The following is a 20,950-nucleotide window of genomic DNA, read 5'->3' on the forward strand; positions in this document are numbered from 1 at the left end:
CTGGCTGTCTTTCCTTACTTGGCAGAAAGGGACAAGGGCCTCTCTTATAAGGACACATGTGCCTTTCATGAGGGCTCCACCCTCATGCCCTAACTGCCTCAAAGATCTCTACCTCAAAATACCATTACACATTAGGGTTCAACATATGGATTCTGGGGGGACATAAGCCTTTTCTATAGCAGCCCTCGAGGACAAATGAACCAACTTATCCTCTTACTAGTTCTTGGTGAGTACCTGCCTTAGCACATGTAGGGTCATTTAAAAATTCTGTCTTGGCCCTGAGTTTATGTCAGAGACTCCTTCCCAGTTCTCTGGCCAGGAGAGAAATCAGGTTAAGCAGCTGTATTTAAATTCATACCCTACCTCTTTTCCAAATTACCAAAACATTAATATAATTAAGTGATACTGGCAAGGATTGAGATAGTAACTCTTAGACTATCGATGGAAAGATAAAATTATATAACACTTTCAAAAAGGTAATTTGAGAATACTTCTTAAGAAACATCAGGGGCCATGTCATTTCACATCTGAAAATGCTTCCCAAGGAACCAATCCAAAGAAAAAATAGCTACTTTCATTAAGGGGATTATGCAAAAAAAAAAGTTAAGCTTCTTTTAAATATTCAACATATAGGGTAATGTTTAACTAAATTATAGCATACATGTTCAATGTACGTGTGAGGCATGCATTTTAAAATATATGAAATCTTTGTGGAAATATGAGAAAACAATAAGATGTTATTTAGATTTAATTATTTTAATATGATATCAATATATGGGCAGAATGGAAAAGGTCATATAAAAAAGCTGCTCTTGTATGTAGAAGTAGACATTGCATTTATAGTTTTTCTTTTAGTTGTAGGTAACATTTACAGAACATATCATATTTCAGATATTATTTCTGCCATGCACAAAGCACTTTTCATATACTATTTAGAATGTTTTTCATGACATCTCTATTATATTCTATCATTGTATCTATTTAAGAGAGGATGGAATTGACATGCAGATAGGTAAAGTAACTTGTCTAAGGTTGCCTGGGTAGTAAAAGACAAAACATGTACTAAAATTCAGTTCTAATGTAAGAGCTGGTGCTCTTAACCATCATACCACGTTGCTTGAATTCCTTTTTTTAAGCTGATAGTTATTTATTTTGTATTGTGGTAAGAACATTTAACATGAGATCTACCCTCTTAATTCTAAATGTCCAATACTGTGTTGTGAATGGAAATTTTCTCAAGTTTATCTTGATTTGCTTCCTTTCAACTTTCAGCCTATTCAGCTATTTAGCCCTCCCATACCCAAGCAGAATGGTGTATTAAAAAATGGTTCCCTACCTAAAAGGCACATAGTAGATGTTTTCAGGGTAAGATCAAGGTCACATGTAATAAGAGATCTTTATAAATCACCTCAACCTAGGAGAGCCAAGGAAATCAGCAGTTTGTATTCTACCTTTCAGAAAACCCCCCACCTTTCCGTTTCTAGTCAGCTGAAGGAGGAATCCTACAGGCCTGGAGGAGCTTCACAAAAATTGGAAAGAATGTATTTGTCCAGAGTAGCTGCATTTTAGGAAGAGGAAAGGAAATCCCAGATAAAACTGCAACAAGCAGATATCACAGAGGACAATAGTTATGAGAAAAAGAAGCAACATGGTGTGAAGCATCTCCAGAACACTCAGATAAAAATATGTTCAGAAAGTATGTCTTAACAGCTACCTTGTGTACATGCCAACACATTCAGTATGCGGATCAATTAAGAGAAGGAATAAAGCACAAAATTGTTGAATAAAGCACAAAATTATCAAATAAAATTTCATAGGTATCAGTACAATTTGATGGAATGGGTATCAAGGATGAAAAATGACAATTGAAAGTTAAGCATATTTAAAAGAAATAGAAATACAGAAAAAATAGAAGAGGAAATGAAGTAGTAGAATATATCTGGACAGGATTGAGTAGTAAGGTAACTGAGAAAGTAAAGTGAGATAAAATGAAAAAGCAAAGGAGAGAGGGACTGATGTGATATTGCCATAGACCTAGCAGCTACCACCTGGTGAGGCAGAGAAAACTGCCCCTGTCTCACCTGCAAAGCTTATGATGCTCTCCTGCAAAGCTGGCCCAGGACTTGGGAGCCTAGGGGATGCCGACATTTCTCATCTCTCTGGGAATCTCCATTTTTGAAAAGGAGAACATTATACTTTACTGTTTTTGGATATCATCTCCTGAAAGATCAAGAAAGAAACAAAGGAAATGTTGATATCAGAGTCATTTGGGAACAAGGAAGGAAACTTAGGTATCAAAGTAGATAATGAATTAGGAAAAGTGACTATTTAGGGAATAGTCATATTCTCTAGACTTGATATTGGCTTTTGAAAAGGTTTAAAAAGTAGAACTTATCTATAAAATGAAAGAGTCAAAAATGAAATTCTGTCCTACAAATTAATATGGAAACTGGCTATAAGTCTTGTTCCAACCTGTCCCAAAGTTCTCCCCAAATCCCCATAAAAACACTCACAACATAAAAACTCACAATGAGCAAAATAAAAATGACAAGAAAATGTATTTCTAGAAACCAGTAGTAATTTCACTATGTACAGCAGGTTTTGGATCTGGATTTAAGAGAGGAAAAATCATGGGCTGCCTATGTGTGATCTCACAGAAAGATAGAACAAAGGTAGGAAGACACATGTGTCTCCTGCACAGCTGCCTCTTAGCCCAGAGATGTGGACACCAGATAGAAGTTCAAAGCTTGTCCTGAGGGACCAATGGCTATGAATTGAAACCCATGCTGTTGACTTAGTATTTGGTCAAGTCATTATCTTTCCTGAGCCTTGTTTTCATCGTCTGCAAAGTGGGGTTCATATAGTACTTTCCTTAAGGAGTAGCCATGAAGAATAAATTAGTAGAGCTAATTCATGCAAAGTACTAAGCACAGTGTCTGGAACACAGCAAACATTTGACAAACACTAATTACTTTTATTCCATCCTTTTGGAAGCTTGAACTCCCAGAGAACAGGAAGTTTCCCAGGGCAGTGAAAAGGAAGCAGAAGGAAGAAGGGCATTCACACATTAAGATCCTAAGATATGGAGTCCCTTCCAACGCTGTAGAGAGAAGAGGAAAGAGGAGCAGCAGGGCTTCCGGAGTAGGGCAACGTTTGCAGAGAACCAGCAGGCAGAATAGGAAAAGAACCCCCACCCCACACCCAGTATATCTTCATCAGATAAAAACCTGCTGTACAGAGGAAATTGGGCTGGGTCTGAATGCTTGTCAGCCAAGTCAAAGGCTGTCAGATAAAGCAAGAAGCCAAATTAGAATATCTGATGATTTTTAAATTATTTTATTGTAAGTATACCCATATAATATTTTGTAATTGTTGATAGTAAAAAAATGTTCATTATTTATCTAAAATTCAAATTGAACTGGTCATCCTGTATTTTTATTTGTTAAATCTAACATCTCTAATTTTCAATCTGGTAAATTAGGAAGAGGCTTGACTTGCAATGAAATGGAGAGTGAATGAAGCCACAGGAAATGCACACACCCTGACACTTGGTAAATGCTGATCAAATCTGGGTCTTTCCTCCTCTTAAAGTGAATAAATAGAAAATGTAACAACAGCAACAATAGAGGGCCAATCAAGAATTTAGCAGGTGAAGGGAAGAAAGAAATTTTGAAGATTCATGCAAGAGAATTTTGAAAATATTAACTACAAAGGGCAGTAACAAGGTTTAGAAATTGTGTAGTATCCCACAGAAGGCTTACATTTTTTTGAGAAACAGAAAATTTTAAAAGAGAGAAGTTAATAAGTAATATTAATACAGTGAAATATAATAGATAATAGGAAAGGTATTTGAGGCACAATTTCAAAGAAAGTAAAATGTGGGAAAAAAATGTAAACAAGTTTTTGGGACAGTAGGGAGCAGAAATGATGCTACAGTAAAGCAAATTGGGAAATGGGGCTGAGACTGGAGGAGCATCTTAATCCTCAGAGAAAGAGCAGGGAGGTGAAATTAGGAAAAGAAGTGATAGCTATGAGACATAGAGAATGGAGATCAGATCTGAACCACCTGGACTTAGAATAATTATGGTACAAGTAAAAGAAAACACTGGAAGGAAACATTCTCAACTCTAGACCAAGATGGTGACACAGGAGGCTCCCTAATTTCCCTGCTTCTATGGATGTACCACCTATACAGCCACATGGAGTAATTCCCTTTGAGAGATGTCCAGAAACTAGATGTGTAGATGACTCCACACACCAGACAACTGAGAAAATATAGTAGTAAAATCAGGAGGAGAAGGGGGTGGCAGAGGATGAGACAGTTGGATGGTATGATCGACTCAATGGACATGAGTTTGAGCAAACTCCAGGAGACAGTGAAAGACTGGGAAGCCTGGTGTGCTGGAGTCAAAGGTGTTGCAAAGTGTCGGACACGGCTGACTGAACAACAAGGAAAACAGACACACTCTCACCATAAACTACCCCCCCCCCACAACCAGCACAGGGCCATACAACTGGGAAGGAACCCCAAATGTCCAGCTTCACCCTGAGAAGTGATGGAGTTAAGCCCTACATTTAGTGCACCAAATTTCACGACTACCACGCAAGGGACTGTTCCCCAAATCAACTGGCTTTGAAAGCACTGGGACTTTCATTCACAATCCCACAGGTCTATAGTAAATAAAGAATCAGTTATTGAGCATGCAAACACTCACGGAGGCTATCCCCCCAGAGCTTAGTACAAAGGAAGTGGGCAAAATTGCCTGAAGCGGTTTGATTGTATACAAGATGCTTCTTGGGAGCCTGCCTTCTAATTAGCAGACATCTAGGTGCTTTCTATTGTCATCTTTGAAGCCTAAAAGAGCCAGTGAGCACATGCCCTGCCTTCTCCTCTGGCTCATTCCAACAGTAAAACCAAATTATCTGTATTTCCTTAGAAGAAGCTGGCCGAATATTAATAACTAGTACCTAAAATTTTATGCTTACCCCCTAAAGGACAGGCCCCAAATCAAATGATAGCCAATGAGACTTGAATTCCAGAATCCCACAAGACTACAGCAAAGTAGAAGTTTTCAAATAGGTTCAGGAATACTCTTCACCTCCATGGGGATACATGCAGGCTCCACAGGGGGAACAAGCAAAAGGGCCCGTCTCCCAGTTCCTTCCTGCAAGAGTTTTGAGTGCATACTTTCTTAGCTGCTGCCTGAGTGTCTGCTTTCTAATCACCTTGCAACTCGGTGCTGACTGCAATCCTCTTATTTGGAACACTGATGGGGTTTGACACATCTTCAACTACTGGGAGCCACTAAGAACAAATACAGCAGCTTGGATAATCACAAAGGTTTGAGAGAACATCAAGAACTGGGCCAGGCTGATTAATAAGGTTGACCTCCTACAAGAGACCCATGTGTCAAAACTGGGAGAGGTGGCTCTTTTATCTAGTGCATGGAAACTAACTCAGAGAATTAAGGAAATGAGAAAACAGGGGACTATGTTCAAAACACATACACACACACAAAAAACAAAATCTCCAGAAACTGATCTTAATGAAATGTAAATAAGTAGTTTATCCAATCAAGAGTTCAAAATAATAGTCATAAAGATGCTCACCTAGGTCAGGAAAGCAATGCACAAAGAATTTTAACAGAGAGAAAGTAGAAAATAACAACAAATACTAATCACAGAACTGAAGAATACAGTAACTGAAAATTTCAATAGAGAGGTACAGCAAAAAACTAGATCAAGTTGGAAAAAAGATTCAGCAAGTTGGGAGACAGGACAGTGGAATTCACCAATTAGAGGAGCAAAAAGATCATAGAATAAAGATAGCTTATGGGATTTATGCTGCTGCTAAGTCACTTCAGTCGTGTCCGACTCTGTGCGACCCCATAGATGGCAGCCTACCAGGCTTCCCCGTCCCTGGGATTCTCCAGGCAAGGACACTGGAGTGGGTTGCCATTTCCTTCTCCAATGCAGGAAAGTGAAAAGTGAAAGTGAAGTTGCTCAGCCATGTCCAACTCTTAGCAACCCCATGGACTGCAGCCTACCAGGCTCCTCCGTCCATGGGATTTTCCAGGCAAGAGTACTGGAGTGGGGTGCCATTGCCTTCTCCGATGGGATTTATGGAACATCATCAAATGGGGCAAGAGGTGCATTGTAAGAGTCCCATAAGGAAGAGAGAGAAAGGGCCATAAAGCTTATTCAAAGAAATAATGGCTAAAATCTTCCCTAACCTGGGGGAAAACGTAGACATCCATATTCAGGAATCCCCAAAAGTACTAAGTAAGATGAAGCAAAGAGACCAACACTAAGACACGTTAATGGATACACAATACAAAGATGCAAGTTTTGACATAAACAAACATAAAGTATGGGGTGTATAAAATATAGCAGTTTTATATGCATTCAAATTTATCAGCTTAAAACAGTTATAATGTATTTTACATAATGACAAAGGAAATCCTATAGTAGATACACTAAAGATAAGGAAATCAAAGCATACCACTACAGAAAATCAGGAAATCACAAAGGAAGAGGGAAAAGAGAAATAAAGGAACAAAAGAACTGCAAAACAGAAAACAATTAAGGAGATGGCAATAATAAATCCACACCTAGCAATAATAATTGGAGAAGGCAATGGCACCCACTCCAGTACTCTTGCCTGGAGAATCCCAGGGCCAGGGAAGCCTGGTGGGCTGCCATCTATGGGGTCGCACAGAGTCGGACACAACTGAAGTGACTCAGCAGCAGCAGCAATAATAATTACCTATCAAAACAAATCGACTGCCTTCTCCAGTCAAAAGACAGAGTAGCTAAATGGATTTAACGAACAACAACAAAAAAGTGAGATCCAAACATACCAAACATATGCTGCTGCAGGAGGTTTGGGTCTTCCCGGTGTTGCTAGTGATAAAGAACCTGCCTGTCATTGCAGGAGATGTAAGAGGCATGGGTTCGATCCCTGGGTCGGGAAGATCCCCTGGGGGAGGGCATGGCAACCCACTTTTGTATTCTTGCCTGGAGAATCCCGTGGACAGAGGAGATGGGTGGACTACAGTCCATGGGGTCACAAAAAGTTGGACATGACTAAAGCACCTTAGCATGCGTGCATGCACAGGAGGCTCACTTCAGGCTTCCCTGGGGGCTCAGACAGTAAAGCCTCTGCCTACAATGCGAGTAGACCCGGGTTCGATCCCTGGGTCGGGAAGATCCTCTGGAGAAGGAAATGGCAATCCACTCCAGTACTCTTGCCTGGAAAATCCCATGGACAGAGGAGCCTGGTAGGCTACAGTCTGTGGGGTCACAAAGAGTTGGACACAACCGAGCGACTTCACTAACAGTTAAAAGTGAAGGGGTGGAGAATATATTCCATGCAAATTGCAACCAAAAGAAAGCACAGGTTTATAGCAGACAAGACAGACTTAAAGCCAAAAACTGTAACAAGAAACACAGAAGGTAATGATACAAGAAGGTTACTGTATCATGATAATGGGGTCAATTGTCAGTGTTTATGCAAGCAACATTAGAACACCTAAATATATAAAGCAAATACTAACAGATCTGAAGGAAGAAACAGACAATGCAATAATTGTAAGGGGCATCAATCCCCCATGATCATAAGAAAATATTGGACTTAAATGACATGTTAGACTAGATGGAACTGACAGACATCCAGAAAATGTCATGCAACAGAAACAGAACACCCACTCTTCTCAAGCATATATGGAATATTCTCCAGGATAGATCATATATGGACCCCAAAGCAAATCTTAACAAATTTAAGAAGACTGAAATCATATCAAGCATCTTTTCTGAATACAGTGGTATGAAACTAGCTATCAACTATAAAAGAAAACTTCAAAATTCACAAATATACTGAGACCAAACACACATCTGCATAACAAATGAGTAAAAAAAAAAAATCAAAAGGGAAATCAAAAAAATATCTTGAGAAATGAAAATGGAAATATAGCCTACCGCAACTTAAGAGATGCAGCAAAAGCAGTTCTAAAAGTGTGTAGCAATCAATGTCTACATTAAGAAAAAGTGAAAGATCTCAAATAAATGACCTAACTTTAAACCTTAAGGACCTAAAAGACTAAGAACAAATTAATCCCAGATTTAGTAGAGGAAAGGAAATAAAGATCATACTGGAAATAAAACAGACACTATAAAGCAAACACATCTTTTTGTAAAAGATAAGCAAAATTGGCAAACATTTAACTAGACCAACTAAGAAAAAAAAGAAGACTCAAATATAATCAGAAATGAAAAATGAGACATTACAGCTAAAAACAGAAAAGCTAAGGATCATAGGAAACTACTGTGAACACTGATATGCCAGCAAACTAGATAACCTTCCAAGGCTGAATCATAAATAACAGAAAATCTGAACAGACCAAATACTAGTAAGGAGACTGAATCAGTGATCAAAAATCTCCAAACAAGGAAAAGTCCAGGGTTACAGAGCTTCACAGATGAATTTTATCAAACATTTAAAGAAGAATTAATACCAAGCCTTCTCAAACTTTTCCAAACAATAGAAGTGAAGTAAACACTTACAAACTCATTTTATGAGGCCATCATTACCCTGATACCAAAGTCAGACAAGGACAGTACAAGATAATTAGGCAATTATCCCTGATGGATATAGATGCAAATTTCCTCAACAAAATATTAGTAAACCATTCAATAGTACATTCAAAAGGATTAAACACCATAATCAAGTGGGGTTTATCCCTGGGACACAAAGATGGTTCAACACATGCAAATCAATACCTGTGATACACCACAGTAACAAAATGAATAAATATTGTATTATCATCCCAAAAGGTGCAGGAAAAAACGTTTTACAAAATTCAACACTTTTTCATGATAAAACTCTCAACAAATTAGGCTAGATAGAATGTACCTCAACACAACAAACTGAATAATAAATGCCCCAGCTCATTTCATTCTAAGTGGTGAAAGTTTGAAAGCTTTCTCTCTAAATTCAGGAACAAGACAATGATGCCCACTCTCACCACTTTTATTCAACATAGTACATAAAGTCCTAGCCAGAACAACTAGGCAACCAAAAAGAAAAAAAAACAACAAAAAAAATGGGGCATACAAATTGGAAGGGAAGAAGTAAAATTTTCTGTTTGTAGTTGATATGATATTACATGTTGAGAACATGAAAGACTTCACCCAAAAGCTATTAGAATAGAATTGAGTCAAGTTACAAAATATAAAATCAGTATACAAAAGTCAGTGTTGTGTTTCTGCAAATTAATGAACTATCAGAAAGACAAATTAATAATCCTACTTACAGCTGCATTAAAAATGAATATAATACATAGAAATAAATTTATACAAAGAAGTTGAAGAAAACTGTTTTAAAAAACTGATGAAAGAAATCAAGGAAGACACAAATAAATTGAAAGATATTCCATGTTCATGGACTGGAAGAACTAACATTAAAATGTCCATATTACATAAAGCAATCCACATATTCAGTGCAATACTTATCAAAACTGCAATGGTATTTTTCACAGAAATAGAAAAAAAAATCCTAAACTTTATTAAGACAAAAAAAGGTTTCAAATAGCTAAAGCAATCTTAAAAAGAAGAACATAGCTAAAAGTGTTACACTCCCTGATTTTAAACTATATATTACAGAGTTAAAGGGGAAAATAAACCAGATTTTTTTCATGATATAAAAATAGACACATATGTCAATGAAACAGAGTAGAAACCCTAAAAATAAGCCAATGCATACATGGCCAATTGTTTTTTGGCAAAGGAGCCAGTAATATACTGTGGGGAAAGATGAATCTCTTCAATAAATGGTGTTGGGAAAACTGGATATCCACATGCAAAACAGGATGAAACTGGACACTGTACCTTACATCATACACAAAAATCAACCCAAAATGAATTTAAGACTTGAACATAAAATCTGGAACTCACAGGGAAAGAACAGGGAGAAAGCTCCTTGACATTACATTGGTCTTGGTAATAATTAGGGGGCTCTGGGGTTGTTTTGTTTCCTTTTTGCCATGCCATATAGCTGGTGGGATCTTAGCTTCCTGACTAGGAACTGAACCCAGACTCACTGCAGTGAATGCACTAAGTCCTAACCATTGAACTGCCAGGGAATTCCCTTGGTAAAAATTTTTTGGATTTGACACCCAAGGCAAAAGCAACAAAAGGAAAAATAACCAAATGAGACTACATCAAACAAAAAATTCTGAATACAGAGGAATCAATAAAATGAAAAGGCAATCTATGGAATGAGAGAAGATAATTATAAGCCACATATCTGATATAGGATTAATATCTAAAAATATACAAGGAACTGAACTAACTCAAAAGCAAACTTCAAAAATCCAATTAAAAATGTGCAAAGGACCTGAATATTTTTTTCCAAAGAAGATATTTAAATGACCAACAGGTATCTGATAAGGTGTTGAACATCACTAATCATCAGTTCAGTTCAGTTGCTCAGTTGTGTCCGACTCTTTGCAACCCCATGAACCGCAGCACGCCAGACCTCCCTGTCCATCACCAACTCCCAGAGTTTACCCAAACTCATGTATATTGAGTCGGTGATGCCATCCAAGCATCTCATCCTCTGTCATCCCCTTCTCCTCCTGCCCTCAATTCTTCCCAGCATCAGAGTCTTTTCAAATGAGTCAACTCTTCACATCAGGTGGCCAAATTATTGCACTTTCAGCTTGAGCATCATTCCCTCCAAAGAACACCTAGGACTGATCTCCTTTAGGATGGACTGGTTGGATCTTCTAGCAGTCCAAGGGACTCTCAAGAGTCTCCTCCAACACCACAGTTCAGAGAAATGCAAATCAAAACCACAGTGAGATATCACCTAATACATGTTAGGATGGCTCTTATTAGAAAGACAAGAAATAACAAATGATGGTAAGCATGTAAACAGAACCTTTGTGCACTGTCAGTAAGAGTATAAATTGATGTACCCACTGCAGAAAACAGTATGGAGATTCCTCCAGAAAATAAAATTAGAATTGACATATTATTCAGTAATCTCACTTCTGAATACATATTCAAAAGAATGAAAGTGTTATTTCAAAAAAAATACCTGTCAGTTCAGTTAAGTCACTCAGTCATGTCTGACTCTTTGCGACCAAATGAATTGCAGCTCACCAGGCCTCCCTGTCCATCACCATCTCCCAGAGTTCACTCAAACTCACGTCCATCGAGTCAATGATGCCATCCAGTTATCTCATTCTCTGTCGTCCCCTTCTCCTCCTGCCCCCAATCCCTCCCAGCATCAGAGTCTTTTCCAATGAGTCAACTCTTTGCATGAGGTGGCCAAAGTACTAGAGTTTCTTCCATGCAAATTGCAGCAATATTCACAATAGTCAAGGTATTGAAACAACATCAGAGTCTGTCAAGTGATGAATGGATAAAGACAATGTAGTGTGTGTGTGTGTGTGTGTGTATATACACACCATGGAATACTATTCAGCCTTAAAGAAAAACAATCCTGCCATTTCGACAATGTAGATGAACCTGGAGAGCATTATGACAAATAAACAATACCAGACAGAGAAAGATGAGTACTGTGTATGGTATCACCTATATGTGGAATCTGATAAACCCAAGTCAAACTCTTGGTAGAATGGTGGCTGTCAGGGAAATAGGGAGAGGCTGGTAAAAAAAAGTACACACTTTCAGTTATAAAATCAAAGAGGCCTGAAGATACAATGTATAATGTGGTGATTATAGTCGATAAAGTTACATAATTAAAATTAGTTAGGAGAGAATAACTGAAATGTTTTCACACAAAAAAGATAAATATGTGAGGTGATGGTTATGTTTTAAGTAACTTGATGATGGAACTCATATATATAGTGACTTAGCAGCAGCAGCAGCATACATATATATATATAAATAAAATCATCCCATAGAATATTTTAATTATACTAAATTTTATTTGTGAACTATACCTCAACAAAGCTTAAAAAAATCTAATATACATGCACATAATAGATAATTGATGATAGAAATCATCACTGGAATATCAGAAATTTTTAATGTTTTATATATATTATCTAATTTAATTCCCAGACACTTTGTGAATTTATATAACCATGTTAAGATACACCTTTGGTGTTATTATTATTAACTGACAACAGAATTAGTTAAAATTTTCATTTTTATACTTTTCAGTCCAGCAACTTGAAATATCTAATAAAAAATAAATCTACATTCTCCCCACCCCCCAAAAAGAAAGCTTTCTGAAGCTTAAAAACTGAGAGAGAGAAAAGATCAGGGCCTAGGAGTTACTTGCAAAACACTCAGGATGGGCTAAACGTCCTTCTAGCTGCTTTGCCAATGTTAACTTTGTTTACTTGGAAGAATGGAAATTTATTGTCTCACAGTTAGAGAGACTGGAAATTCACAATCAAGGAGCTGGCAGAGCTCTGGTCCCTCTGAAGGCTCTAGGGGAGGATTTTGCCTTGCTTCCTCCTAGCTCTGGGGGTTGCTGACAATCCTTGCTATTCCCTGGCAGCTGGATCATTCCTCTGTCTGCCTATGTCTGGGCCTCATGCCCTTTTCTTACAGAGATACCAGGCTCTTAGGGGCCAGGCTACCCTCACAACCACTCTCTGAAGTAGGTATTACTATATCAGCCCCCATTTTTTTTTTAGGTTAGCCAAGAAGATGTTTCGAGTTTTTCCTTGACAACCTGTGGAAAAGACTCAAACACAGCTTTTGGTCAAACCAAGACAAATAGGGAAACTGAAACAGAGGTTTTTAATTTGGGGCTTTCTTTTAATTTTGTTCAAAATTAAAGGTCTAGTGAAAGACAAAGCTGGCATTTGAACCCAGCCATCCTTCCTCTATAGCAAATGCTCTTAATCCCAAAGCCACATGGTATGTAGCTAGAGAAAGAACCCCTCAAAATGTAAATTTTTAGACTTGACTTGATTACACCGAGGCCACATCAATGAAGAGACAGCCACACCCAAAAAATTTCCTGAAAATATTTGAATAGACAAATATTTTAATACACTAAAAAAGACTTTATAAGCATTTAACCTCAAAACAGAACAAAAGAAGTGACTTTTGGAGGAGCAGTAATCAAGCTAACCTGAGACCTCTCTTCTGTCATGCTGATTGCCAAAAACAATGAAATCACCCTAGTGAGGCTTGAGGAAGGCTGGCTGTGGGCCAAGAATTTTAGAACCAGCCTGGTTGCTGCTCGTATGTTAAGTCAAAGGCATTCCATGAAGGAGCAGGTTCAGAAAATAAATGCCACCACACACCCTTCTTCAAAGAATCAGTGGAAGACACATCCCTATTCTAAATGACCAGAAAGATTAATCAAAATTAAAAGCTTAAGTATGGGGAATTGGTGGCTAAAGGAGGCTAATGATGAGTAGGAAAACAGGTAAACAGAGTCTTGGAGTTTAACCAGAAATGACTGGGGAAAATATTGTTCAAAACTGAATGCAAATGTCAATTAAAATTCTTGACATGGAAGAGATATGATATACAAAAGAATAATTTAATAAACACAGTCTGGTGTGCCAAATCCAAAATTATATTTTAAGACTGAGAAGTGTTAAGTGGGAAGAAAAACTCTCACTTGATTTCTCATCTAAACTGCTTGGCTGTAGAGGAATCAGAATGTGTAGTTTCATTTCTAACTTTGAGATTTAAAAAGATAGGAGGTGATGAATGCTGGTCAACTCCAGCAATGATCAAATTCCTAGAAACCTCATCTCACACCAAGATCTTAATAGCTCTCTAAGCTTGAGCTGCAGGGTAATTTTTTTTTTTTAATATTACTGTTGGGTTATTTATTTTTTTTAAGGATTTCTTTTAAAGGTTTCCTTCTCCCATTAGTCCTTTTCGTCTACCATTCCCTCTGGATGGAATGTCTCCACCTTGATCACCACTTTCCCTTTAATGCGTTAACCTACACATTCTTCATGTTTTAGGTCACGTTCAGTTTCTTGAGGAATTTCCTAAGAAATTCATGCTACTTCATCAACTCTCTTTGTCATGGAATTTCATACAACTGCATTTCTTTGTTTGGGGGGATTTATCAGTATATAATTATGATTTGTAATGCAATTATTTGCATCTGTTAATTAATGCAGTTCCTCTATTTTGCCTACTGCTGCCTCACCCCATCAGGGACCTGTGGTTTTTTTTTTTCTTTTTTTCCCTTTATTTCTGTGCCTGAAGTCTGGCAAAGGCCCTGCCACATGGGAAGAAGATCATGTTTGTTGAGAAATTAATAGAAAATATAAAAGAAGTAAAACACAGTTCAAACAGCAGAAGACATAAACCTCGAAGAATGAAAAATAGAAAGCATAAATGAAGATGATTGAAGAATGAGTATATATTTTAATCATGACATTCTGCATATGTAGATTAAGCTGCTTCATTTAAGTCAAACACTCCTAAAGTAAACCTACATAATGCCGAGGGACAACATTGTTGTTGTTGAGTCACTAAGTAGTGTCCGACTCTTTGCAACCCCATGGACTGCAGCATGCCAGGCTCCTCTCTCCTTCTTATCTCCCTGAGTTTGCTCAAATTCATGTCCATTGAGTTGGGGAATGCTATCTAACCATCTCATCCTCTGCCATCCTTGTCTCCTTTTGCCTTCAGTCTTTCCCAACATCAAGGTCTTTTCCATCCCAACTTAAAAAGTATGAAAATAAGAATAAAATCATTGGGTGGTGAAGACATAACAAGAAAATATAAAATAAAAAAAGCAGAGCTAATGATAATTTCCAACAATATAGAACTCAAGTTTCTTAGAACACCTCATGTAAGGAAGAAGATAAATGGAATGATTTGATTGTTTTAGGATATTTTAACCCATCTCTCAGTCATAGGTTTGTCATGGAAGAAAAAAAGAGTGTTACTGTTGTTCAGCTACTAAGTCATGTCCAACTTTTTGTGACCTTGTGGACTGCAGCATCCAGGCTCCTCTATCCTCTGTGATCTCTCAGAGTTTGCTCAAATTCATGTTCATTGAGTCAGTGATGCTCTCTAACCATCTCATCTCCTACTGTCCTTCTCAATTTGCCTTCAGTCTTTCCCAGCATTGGTTTTGTTTTGTTTTTTCCAGTGAGTTGGCTTGTCACATCATGTGGCCAAATTATTAGAGCTTCAGCTTCAAAATCAGTCCTTCTACTGAATACTCAGGCTTAATTTCCCTTAGGAAACTCAAGGAGTTTTCTCCAGCACCTTAATTTGAAAGCATCAATTCTTCAGATCTCAGCCTTCTTTATGGTCCAACTCTCACATCCATACATGACTACTGGAAAAACCATAGCTTTGACTACATGGACCTTTGTTAGCAAAGTGATATCTCTGCTTTTTAATACATTGTCTAGGTTTGTCATAGCTTTTCTTCCAAGGAGCCAGTGTCTTTTAATTTTGTGGCTGCAGTCACTGTCCACAATGATTTTAGAGCACAAGAAAATAAAAATCTCTTATTCTTTACACTTTTCCCCTTTCTATCTACCATGAAGTGATGGGATTGGAGGCCATGATCATGATTTTGAATGTTGAGTTTATTTAAGCCAGCTTTTTCACTTTCCTCTTTCGTCTTTATCAAGAGGCTCTTTAGTTTCTCTTCACTTTCTGCCATTAGAGTGGTATCATCTGTGTATCTGAGGTTATTGATATTTCTCCCAGCAATCTTGGTTCCAGCTTGTAATTCATCCAGCCTGGCATTTCACATGATGTACTCTGCATATGTGAAAGTCCCTCAGTCGTGTCTGACTCTTTGCGACCCCATGGAATTCTCTAGGCCAGAATATTCTGGAGTGGGTAGTTGTTCCCTTCTCCAGGGGATCTTCCCAACCCAGGGATTGAACCCAGGTCTCTTGCATTGCAGGCGGATTCTTTACCTGCTGAGCCATGAGGGAAGCTGTACTTTGCATAGAAGTTAGATAAGTAACATGATAATATACAGCCTTGTCATACTTTTTCCAATTTTGAACCAGTCAATGGTTCCATGTCCAGTTCTAATTTTGCCTCTTGACCCACATACAGGTCTCTCAGGAGGCAGGTATGGTGATCTGGTACTCCTGTCTCTTTAAGAATTTTCCACTTTTGCATTCCAATCCCCTATGATAAAAAGGACATCTTTTTTGGATGTTAGTTCTAGGTGTTGTAGGTCTTCATAGCACTGACCAACTTCAACTTCTTCAGGATCCATGATAGGGACATAGTACTGAATTACTAAGATGTTGAATGGTTCACCTTGGAAAGAAACGAAGATCATTCTGTCATTTTTGAGGTTACACCCAAGTACTGCATTTCAGACTCTTTTGTTGGTTATGAGGGCTACTCCATTTCTTCTAAGGGATCTTGCCCACAGTAGTAGATATAACGGTCATCTGAATTAAATACACCCAATCCTGTCCATTTTATGAGACTGATTCTTAAGATATTGATGCTCAATCTTGCCGTCTCCTGCTTGAACATGTCAAACAGTGATAATTTAAGTAAGTATTAAGATTAATTATATATGTATATATGGGCTTCCCTAATGGCTCAGATGTTATACAGTTATACAGTTATAAATACATCAAAGTGGTACCTATCAAGATACTTTGAGTGCCCAATGGAGTAATTAGAGAAATATGATTTTTAAATAGGCTATGAACACATGTATATAAATGAATAATCCAATACCCAGACATTGCCAAGGTCACATATTCGTCCATGTTGCCAAATAACTAGAAATGCTGTTACAAATGTGAATTTTAAGTGTTTCTCAAGATTGGAAATTTAAGTAACATTGTTCCAAATTACTATTAGGAGAAAGATAAATTTGACAAACTATGAACTCCTTTTAAAGTGTTTAAAATGAGATTATCCAAAAATCTCATTGTACAAAAAATTTAAAGTACAAAGATATTCTCAAAAAGAAATGTCAAGTACTAAATGATTTTTCATAAATACTAAAGAATTAATAAATACTAAATGAGAACTGAAGGAAACAATAAAAGCAGAAAACATTGATTCTATGAACTATTTAAAATTATATAAATTAAAGCCCTGTTTTTTGAAAAACATTTAAATAAAGAATTCTTTGAAAATCTAACCAGTAAATAGAGAAAAGCAAGATAATTAATATTAGAAATAAGAAAGATCCTATTAAAATCCCCATGGTAGAAATTTTGGTTTTAAAAAAGTATATGATATATTCTACTCTAATAAAATTCAACATTATCAGTGAAATGGGAGGATTTGGAGGAAAATACTGAACTAGTTAAAAAAGAAAAAAGGTGAATTAAGCAATAAAAACCAAGATAAAGCTTGAAAAGTTTACTAAATAACAAAATTATCTCCACAATTATAAGAAGTTTGATGAATTCTTTGATTTTTTTCAAAGATGGCAATTCTCATTTCATGTCAGTTTTTCTAGAACAAAGAATAAATTTAAGAAATGAGAATAATTTACCTTCTCTAAGTATGTATGGTTGGTTTAAAATTTGGAATACTCATTAATATAATAGCTAGCTTAAGAATTAACTCTTTTACATGGAAAAGTGAGATGAACAAAACCTAGATCCCAATCCATCCTCTCTTTAGGACTCATAAACCACTGACATTAGGAATGAACATAATGAGAAAAAAAAGAGAAGAGAGAAACAAGACGTGGAAGGGACATGATTGTTAAATTCTTCTGAGTGAACCTAGGCAGCTGGCCACAGCAAGAAGGAAGTAACATTTGTGTCCAATCCAGCGTAGAAATCAAGCCACAAGATGCATTCATATTGTCTTTAAAGTTTTCCCAAACCACAGTGAATCAGATCTTTTCATCTCCATTTGGGCAGGCAAGGACTTAAGACTTTCACACTTCAGGTAACTTGCTCAAAGATCACAACAGTATTTAATGGTGGAGTTGATGTTGGAAACATACTTGCCTACCCAAAGCTTTTCAGAAGGTCAACAAGTCACCAAACTAGGGTAAAGGATAGATTGGGAAGAAGTCACTAATGCAGAAACATTATTCTGTTTGAAGACAAGATGACAGCTCTGGAGAGACACTGTCACAGGAACATCATTATTTGCATGTGGACATCTTTTGATGTTTCTCTCTCTCTTTCGCTCTCAAGGCTAAGTCAACTTCCTGTAAGTCTGTCAACTTATTTCGCTTTAATAGCTAATGCCTGGTACCCAAACGTCTCCCTGTGATAATGCTAAGTCAGTGTCCAAAATGAAAAATAAAGATTTAAATTCTAGGTCTCTATAAAAGCTGTGCCTGGCCTACTTTCTCCAGCTTTCCATGCTAGGAATCAATCTCCACTGTGCATTTTCTGAGTCTCAGTGAGATGACAGAGCTTTCTAAATGGTACCCAAGCTTGAGAAAGCTAACAATCCTACAGTCTAAGCCTCTGACTTCAGACTCCCTAGGGGAGGATAGTAGGAACCTCAAGAACTCATGTGCAGTATTGGAAATAGCCAGGAAAATGGCTTGCCATTACACAAACTATGGGTATGATTTATTGAACATGTTCAATAATTTAAGTTGTACCGAATACCTCATGTTCTTTATCCCACTTAATCCTCACAGAAACCCTATGCAGTTGGTTATGTTAGTCATGAGGACTGTTTGTAAATAATCCAGTTTTTTCCTTCCAGGCATGTGGTAGGATTGCTCTTCCTTATCCTCTTTGAAGTTGAAGCTCAGCCTTGCGACATTTTTGTCAATAAAATGTGAGGTGAATTAACAGGTGTTACTTTGGGATAGATGCTTTAGGAGAAAACTACATTATTTTTTCCTGTCTCACCAATTATGGTAATATATGAAACCTCTATCAAACTGAATCCCCAAGTGACTCGGGTGACCAGAGCTCCCACACAGATCTTCAACAGGGTAAAAATTCAACTTTTGTTGTTTAAAATCTGAGGCAGATTGTCCTAAAGATGACAACGTCAAACCTTCATTACCCATGCTCTTCTTACATTACATTGACACCCTTCCACCAAAAAGAATGGTCTGTATCACCCTCAGCCAGGGTCAGCTTGCAAACAAGGCAGAAATGACACTATATAATGTCTTAAGTCATAAATTGGATTACAACTTTTGTCTATTCCTCTTGAGACACTCACCCATGGAATACAGACTCTATGCTATGAGGAAGCCAAGCAGACACCAGGAAAGGCCACACTTCCAGCAGAGGTCCCAACAAATAGCCAGCCTGAACCACCAGACACAGGAGTGCATAACCCTTGTTATGATCCAGTCCCCCATTTTCTATCTGCTCTCTTTCTAATAAGGACGGGAGCAGACATAGGATGTTTCCACTAAGCTCTGCCCAAAGTACAGATTTGCCAGCAAAATTAATGTAGTTGTTTTAAACCATTAAGTTTTTTGGTTTTGGTAGGGTGGAAGGGTTCATCACAAAGCAATCTATAATTGGAACAACTCCACTCAAGTTTTGCTATTGCCAGAACAAGTTATACATCCTAATGGATGTGATAAACATCTTATTGTTTTCCCATTTTGTAAGTGGAGAAGCAGAAGTGCAACAAGGTACGATAACTGGTTCAAAACACACAACCAAGGAAATATTGGCAGTATAGAAGAAATAGGAAAAGGAAAATAATACTGACACGTATCACATGGACAAACTGCAGTATATTTGTTTAAATAATATCCCATGAATTCTCAAAACAAAAACAAATAACTCTGAGGAGAGTGTGGTATTTCCATTTTACAGTACCATGAGGATTGAGACTTTTTTTCATACTTTTAATCTCCAGAATTAAGCACACTTTAAAAAAATACACTCCAGATCCTCAGTTAGTGTTTGATGGATTAAATTAAGTTGAACTGAACGGACAGGTCAAGAGGGGCTTGGAGGAAGCCCAGGGTTGCATAGCTGCTGAGTTGTTAGTCTCATAGTTAAACTCGAATGTGATTCACTCCAAAGCTGTGCCTTTTCTTTATATCACAGTTGGTAGTAAGGGCAGAGACATCTTATCCCAAGGATATTGGTCAAGTCCTAGCAGTATGCCCTGTGGGTGAGACAGACTGTTTTAGAAGTCAGGGCAGCATGGACAAATCACCCTCAGATAAAAGAAGCAGGAATCTGGCTACTTCTGAGTGGCTCCAGGTTCTTGACAGAGCCCTGTTGCAATATCCAGCCTATCTCAACAGAGTAAACTTTGAGGAAAAAAAGCTCTATTTCACTAACACCTTGTTTTCAAATAAGGTCTCATTCACAGGTTTCCAGGTTTACGACTTCAAACATACTTCTTTGACAGACACAATTTAATTCTTAGCAGTAATTATCTAGACTAATTCATGCTTTAATTATTGACCATTCACATATCTCCTTTTGTAGAGTACTCATTTCAAATATTGGATCATTTAAAAAATTGGACATTTTTCTTATTGATTTGTGAGATTTCTTTATGTTTATGGATACAAATCAATTGCTTACCATGAAATTGTATTGAATTTTATTAAATGCTTTTTATAAATCTCTTAAATTGAATAATTTTTCCTTATTCATGCAACTAATGAAGTTAATTACTGATTTTTTAACAATGTTAAATCAATCTTAAATTCCTGAAATGATCTCAGTTTGGTTGCGATGTATTACCTTTTTCATACATCACTGAGTTAGATTTACAAATATTTTAGTTAAGAATTTTAAAATTACATTCATGGGAGAAAGTGGCCAGTAGTTTTATTTAATTGTAACGTACATGTCAGGTTTTGGTATTAAGAATATGGTAACTTAATAAGTTTCTTTTTCTGTTCTCTGGAAGACTTTATAATTTCATGTTATTTTTACTTAATGGATCAGAAAAACTCATGTGGAAAACCATGTGGACCTAGAGATTTTTCCTCTGTCCTTCTATTTTTTTTTCCCATCAGTAACTAAGAAGTATGTTAGTTGTCAGTTTATATTTTTTGATCTAATGTTATTAA

This window comes from Capricornis sumatraensis, chromosome 6 (assembly GCF_032405125.1).
Source record: "Capricornis sumatraensis isolate serow.1 chromosome 6, serow.2, whole genome shotgun sequence".
Classification (NCBI taxonomy): domain Eukaryota; kingdom Metazoa; phylum Chordata; class Mammalia; order Artiodactyla; family Bovidae; genus Capricornis; species Capricornis sumatraensis.